The sequence below is a fragment of the Octopus bimaculoides genome, chromosome 2 (genome assembly GCF_046866305.1).
Source record: "Octopus bimaculoides isolate indiv1 chromosome 2, ASM4686630v1, whole genome shotgun sequence".
Classification (NCBI taxonomy): domain Eukaryota; kingdom Metazoa; phylum Mollusca; class Cephalopoda; order Octopoda; family Octopodidae; genus Octopus; species Octopus bimaculoides.
Genome location: NC_142929.1, coordinates 34970107 through 34977606, shown reverse-complemented (window position 1 = coordinate 34977606; position 7500 = coordinate 34970107).

Sequence of the window (7500 nt, the reverse complement as noted above, 5' to 3'; positions counted from 1 at the left end):
TCGGTGTTATTTTAGTTGGTGGTAGTTTAACTGTTGCGGTTGCGGTGGTGAAACTTTTAATGATTTCCACCTCATGTAACCTCTTCTGTTTCGGTTCAGTTACGCTCGCATTTGTTTTTTTCTTTCCTTGAGAGGAAGACATATTATGTCTAGTATTAGATTCTAATCTTTATGGCAATTACGGCTTGAAAGCAACTTCCTTTTTCAGATATCCAAAATACTGAAAGTGCTCTTCCTTATATATATATATATATATATATATATTTTTTTTTTTTACCATCTATTCTTACCACATTTTCTGAGAAATATAACTTCTGATGTAGAGAATGATAAATTGTCATAAAAATGACTCTTTAACTTCTCTTTTGTTACTGTAGCTGTTCTACCTTCCATCTGATAAATGAAAATATTGAAGAAAAGAACACTGGATGCTAAAGAACTAAAACAGCCAGGAACAACATATATAAACTATACAGTTCGTTGCTCCGGTATCTCACAGAGAAATTCATCACGACCGCACATTTCTTAGAAGCTATTTATTTCACTCGGAAAATTCAATAAGCGATGTGAACCAGTCTTAGAGGTAAGATTAACAAGTTTCCTGCTTTAAAATAAGGCGAAACATTTTTTCGCTTAATCACATGTGACTCCTCCCTACGTAACCAAGCGTGGCTTTTACGCACATTAATACCAAGTTCTCATATATGTATGTACGATTATGTACGTGTATATATATATGAATGTGTGTATGTGTGTGTGTGTGCGTGTTGTGTGTGTGCGTGTGTCTGCGTGCGCACGTGCATGTGTTTGTGTATGTATGTATATAATTCATAAAAAGAAAGAAAGAAAAAACAAAACAAGTAAAAACAACAATGCGAGGACATGATATATGCAAATATTTATAGTTTTGTTTTAACTAATCACTCAATTTCAATCTCTCCACTTCTTCCGGCTTGTTTTCTTTCTTCTACCATCATGTTCTCTCTCTCTCTATCTCACTATCTCTCTCTCTCTCTCTTTCTCCCTCTCTCTTTCTCCCTCTCTCTATCTCTCTCTCTCTCTCTCTCTCTCTCTCTCTATCTATCTATCTATATATCTCTATTTCTCGCTCTCTCTCTTTCTTTCTCTCTCTCCCTTTATGTATGTATGTATGTATGCATGTATATAAGTATGTATGGATGAATTAGGAGTGTATAAATATGCGTGTGTCTATGTGTGTGTATATATATATATATATATATATATATATATATATATATATATATATATATATACATACGTGCATACATACATACATGTAAACATATGCATATATATATATATATATATATATATATATATATATATATATATATATATATATATACCTATGTTTATGCGTATGTATGTATGTATGTATGTATGTGTGTGTGTGTATGTATGTGCGTGTGTGTATGTGTGTGTGCGTAGGGAGAGGGAAAGAGAGAAAGAAAGAGAAAAATGTGACTGGAGAGGAAATATAAAAGATAGAGGAAATATGCGCGTGTATATATGTATGTGTGTGTTTGTGTGTGTGTGTATGCGTGTGTCTGTATACACACACATACATATATATATACATATATATATATATATATATATATATATATATATATATATATATATATATATATATATGTATGTATATATATATATATATATATATATATATATATATATATATATATATATATATATATATATATATATATATATATATATATATATTACACACACACACACACATATATATGTATAATTCTATTTCTCTTAGTTGTTTTCCATCATGTCTCCCTTGATCCATCTCGAAACTCACGTTTCATTTTGTTTTACACTTTTAAACACCCGTAATCACCGACTTTAACGTGCTAATTCCTCCAGTTAAACCCTCTTTATTCATCCGTACCACAAGATCTCCCAGCTTCTCTCTCTCTCTCTCTCTCTCTCTCTCTCTCTCTCTCTCTCTCTCTCTCTCTCTCTCTCTCACACACACACACACACACACTCCCTCTCTCTCTCTCCCTCTTTCTCTCTCTCTCCCTCTCTCTCTCTCTCTATCCCCCCCTCTCTCTCTCTCCCTCTCTCTCTCTCTCTCTCTCTCTCACCATGTGAGTTCTCGGATCTAAATAACAGTCATTAAAATTTGAACCAACAATTTACTACAATTATTTCATTGCTGTAGTATAACATTGCTTCATTATAACATTGCTTCATTATAACATTGCTTCATTATAACATTGCTTCATCATTTTATGCGTTAGCATGCCGGACAAAGTGCTTAGTGGCATTCCGTGTGTCTTTACGTTCTGAGTTCAAACTTCGGCGATGTCGACTTTGCCTTTTATTATTTTCGTGTTGAGCACCGGAGTCAATGTAATCGACCCTTATTCCCAAAATTTCAGGATTGTTGTTGCTGTTGTTATTGTAGTGGTGGTGGTGGTGGTGGTGGTGGTTGCTGTTGTTATTGTTGTTGTTAAGACGGCGAACTGGTAGAATCGTTCTTTCGTTCGTCGGACAAAATGCTCAGCAGCATTTCATGCAGCTCTTTACCTTCTAAGTTCAAATTTCGCCAAGATCGACATTATCTTTCATCCATTTGTGGTTAATAAAATAAATACCACTTAACATTAGAAGCGATGTACTCGACTGTCTTCCCCTCCTAAAATCGCTGGCCTTGTACCAAAAAATCAAAACAATTATTAATATTCAAATTGGCTAACCATTCATTCTTTCCCTTCTCCGACTTTTTTCATCAATATCTTCGTAATTATTGACTGGAATACTCGCAGAGTCAATGTACGAACATCTAGAAAAAAAATGAAGTCCTGCCACATGAGCAGAAGGGTTGCAAGCGTAAGTGCAGATAGACAAAACTGTACTTAGAGACTGCAAGAGGAAGAAAAGTAACTTAGCAATGTCATGGATCGACTATCATAAGGCGTACGATATAATCCCACATTCTTGGATTATGGAATGTATAAACCTATTTGGTATTGCATCGAATGTTGGGCGATTGCTTGGAAAAAGTATGGCGAATTGGAGGACGGACCTGACAGCATACGGAAGAAGTTTAGGGACAGTAGAAATTAGGAGGGGCATCTTCCAAGGAGACTGCCTGTCCCCACTGATCTTTGTACTGTGCTTGATACCACCAACACTGATTCTGAGGAAAGCAAAAGCTGGGTATGTATTCAAAAGCTGGGTATGTATTCAAAAGCTGGGTATGTATTCAAAAGCTGGGTATGTATTCAAAAGCTGGGTATGTATTCAAAAGCTGCCAACAAAATGTCAACCATCTGTTATTCGTGAATGACCTCAAACTTTATGATAAAGATGAAGCCCAAGTCAGTTCCCTCGTTGATACGGTGTATACTTTCAGTGCTGATATCAGAATGGAGTTCGGACTGAGAAAGTATGGTGTGTTATTCTTAAAGCGAGGCAAAATCAAATGTATGGACGGGCTAACGATACCGTCGGGGGAGCGTATGAAGCAGATAGAAGAGATGGGCTATAAGTACTTGGGCATTTTGGAAATGGACAAATTGATGGACAAAACTGGTAGAAGGAAACTGAAAGAAGCCCGTCGTATATATATATATATATATGTATGTATGTATGTATATGTTTGTGTGTCTGTGTTTGTCCCCCCACCATCGCTTGACAACGGATGCTACTGTGTTTACGTCCCCATAATCTAGCGGTTCGGCAATAGAGAATAAGTCCTGGGGTCGATTTGTTCAACGAAAGGCGGTGCTCCAGCATGGCCGTAGTCAAATGACTGAAACAAGTAAAAGAATTCTTAATAATATTTAATTATAGAAATACTATAAGATCTTATATATATATATATATATATATATATATATATATATATATATATATATATACATCAAATGACTATGGAGGTCTAGTGGAGTAAATAGGAACCAAAGGCAAAAAAATGGTTGAGAACCACTGCTATCCACGAAAATGTGTAAGGCATTCATCTGGGATATTCGGGATTAGTTGTAGTTTTTGTTTATGTTGTTTCTTTCATGTTTTTTTTTTTTGTTTTTTTTCGCAGATTTGGCCTGCCAAAATTGAGGTGTGCCTTTTATGCCCGTGCGCCTTATATGCTATGCCGAAAATACGGCACTTTCTACTCCATGAGTCTCCTTTTATTCCATTTTCATAGTTTGAAGCTCTTTCTTACACACTCACACACACACACACCAGACAAAAACAAGAAAAAGAAAAAGATTAGCCATAAAAGAGATTTTCTTCAATGACAAAACAAACAATTCTCACTACAAACTATAACACAAAACAAACAACAAAAATGTGTTTTAATAAATATTTCCAGCCTACACACACACACACACACACACACACACACAAACGCGCGCTCCCACGCACGCGCACTTTCAGACTACGCTTTCAGACATCCATATAAACCCTTACACACATACACATAACTCATGTGAACCCAAATACTTCCCTTTCCTTCTATCTGTCTATCATATTTCTTCACACCTCTCTACTCTTTTACACACAAGTATTGACTTTCTTTCTTGCTTTCCTTCTTTCTTTATTTTTCTCTCGTTTATTTTGTTTGTTTTTTTTATATTTTACTTCATTTAATTATTTATTTCGTTCTTTTCGCCCTCCTTATGATCAAATCTCTTTCTACTGTTAGAAACTTCTGACATTGAAGAAATGAAGGCGAAAAAAAAAAAAGTACGTACATCATCCTAATTACACTCTCTATACGATGCTGCCCTTTTCTGTTAGATCCTTATCGTCTGTATTTCATCATTGAAATAATCTCTTGCTTTCCTAAGTGAGGATAATTAAATGCGACCAAACATTTATCTTATATTTAAGATCTCAACATGTGAAACGAAGTTTTCATCGACCCTTTAATCCGTAAGTTTCGACAATATCATTCGAAGATTCAAACAAAAAAAAAGAAAGAATATAAAAAAAACTGGATAAATTCCAACTACTCATTTTTCCTTTTTTTTTGTCGTTATTATTATTGTTATTGTTGTTGTTGTTGTTCTAGTAAACAATAACGTTTTCGAAGCTAAAGGCTTAACTGGAGATATATTCTCCAATTGTCAAAACTACTAGCGTATTCTTTCAAGCAGAAACCATACGGTTACAAAGCAAAATAAACGACGAGGATTGGATGAAGTTTTAATTGTGTTTAAGTTAGACGCAACCGAACTTCCTTAAAAATTGATAAATCTTTTTCGGATTTTACTATTATATTTTATTACATTTTTCGTCTATTTTTTTTTCCTCCAAAAGAGCAATAGACACAGTTTATGAACCACACCCTATTGCCTTCTTAAGGACAATATCTAATTTGAACCTTTTTTTCATTATTTTGTTAGGTTGTCTCATTTTAATTCTCTTTTATAGATGTGACAGCTTTTATATATGCATGCTTGGCTTTCTTCAAAATGTAAATACATGGACAAACACACGCGCGCACACACCTCGGTGTATACATACATACATATACATGTGTGCATGTATAAATGTATGTATAGATTTATCTGCATCATATATTTATGTTTGTATGTATATGTATCATGTATTTATGATGTATGTATGTATGTATGTATGTATGTATGTATGTATGTATGTATGTGTGTATGTATCATGCATTTATGATATACGTATGTGTGCGCATATATAATCTGGATAACTTAGATATGTTTCGGCCAAAAAATTTAGCCCAGGCCATGACTAGTTTAATAGCTCCACCCGATAGGATCTGTTAAACGGTATCATGGCCCATTCAGGTAGGGAATTGTTGCTGACTGAGATGTATTCAGGTATAGGTGGTTTATCTGGTATCCCTTGGAGAAATTTGTCCTGGTTTCGTTTCAAAATGATAGGATCTTTTTCTTCGATTTGTTTTGGGATAATGTTAAATAGAGCGGGGCCTCTTGAGGAAAATAAATTTTGTTACAGTAAATTTATGTGCTGCGAGTTTGAATTGTGCAGAAGGCATGTGGCACGCGACCCCAGCTTTGGTTGAATTCCGAATCTAATGCTATGTTCATTTGGACAATATTGCTGGTATATTCTTCACGTTGTACAAATGATGTAGCACTCACAGCGGCGCTTGAGAGAATAAGGATTCAATATCTTAAGACGGTCTTAACAATCAAGTTCAGCCATACCTAAGTGTGTGTGTGTGTGAGAGAGAGAGAGAGAGAGAGTTTTTATTATATAAAGAGTTGACAGTCTTTTCTGGATTTTATCCCCCATCCCCAAGTAAACTCTTTACGACTTTGGGGTAAATAGCGAGTTTACAGATTTTATAACTATGAACTAACCTTGTTTGTGCATCTGTGTGGCTGGATTGATAAGTACCTTTAATTACTAATGTAATGATATTAGAACTGTATTAGAAAATTCTTAAGATTTGTATATGTGAAGGAGAATACACCTGCTCTCTTCGAGTGCACAGCAGACCCAGGTGAAACTCAGAATAAATAACTTTTGATATAATAAACATATCTACCTACCTTACCCAATGTACTAACTTCAGTATCAGATAATACTAACTTCAGTATCAGATAATAATTCTATGTAGTGTATATATATGTCTATATATACATTATTAAGGTGGCTATTCGCAATTTACAACCGAAAGGCTACGAGTATAGTCGTCACTAAAGTGAGTGAGGGTGCTAGTCAGCACCAGCATTGCTAGAAATAAGCGTCAAAACAACTCTTAGTCACGTAAGAACACTTTTCTAACCACTGACAAGGGAGATAAGCTTCCTACGGCAAGCGAGATGGAGTCATATCATTGATGATTTCAGATTTGATTAATCTTCATCAGTGACCCATTACTACATCGCCGAGGGTTAAAGGGCCTAATTCACCTTGTCAGTCTTAAGGAAGACACCATAGGAAACATTGACTGATTCCGAAAATGGTTCCGTCTTCAGGTCTGAACTAAAATTTCGCCGAAGTCGAATTTGCCTTTATCCTTAACGCCTCTGCAAGTCGGCCTTGTGTGTGTGTGTGTGTGTGTGTGTGTGTGTGTGTGTGTGTGTGTGTGTGTGTGTAGGTCGACTTGCAGAAGCGTTAAAGAGGCGAGTAGATTTTTACCGTACATACATTTAAAAATAGTCATCCCTCGCCATATTACGGTTCACCTATCGCGGTTTATTATTTAAGCTTGCGTCGATTCAACTGTGGTGTTGTTTTGCATTTATAATAAAATAAATATATAGAAATTATAGAAATAATAAAAAGTATATATATACAGTACAGTACTGTTTCTACTTCGCTGATTTTCATTTATCGCGGTGGGTTTTGGAACATAACACCCGCGATAGTCGAAGGATTACTGTATGTATGGCAACTGCTAACAGAGTCCTTAGCACGTAGGGCAAAATGCTCAGAAGCATGTCCTCCGTCTTTAGGTCTGAGTTAAAATTTCGCCGTGGTCGAATTTGCCTTTTATCCTATCGG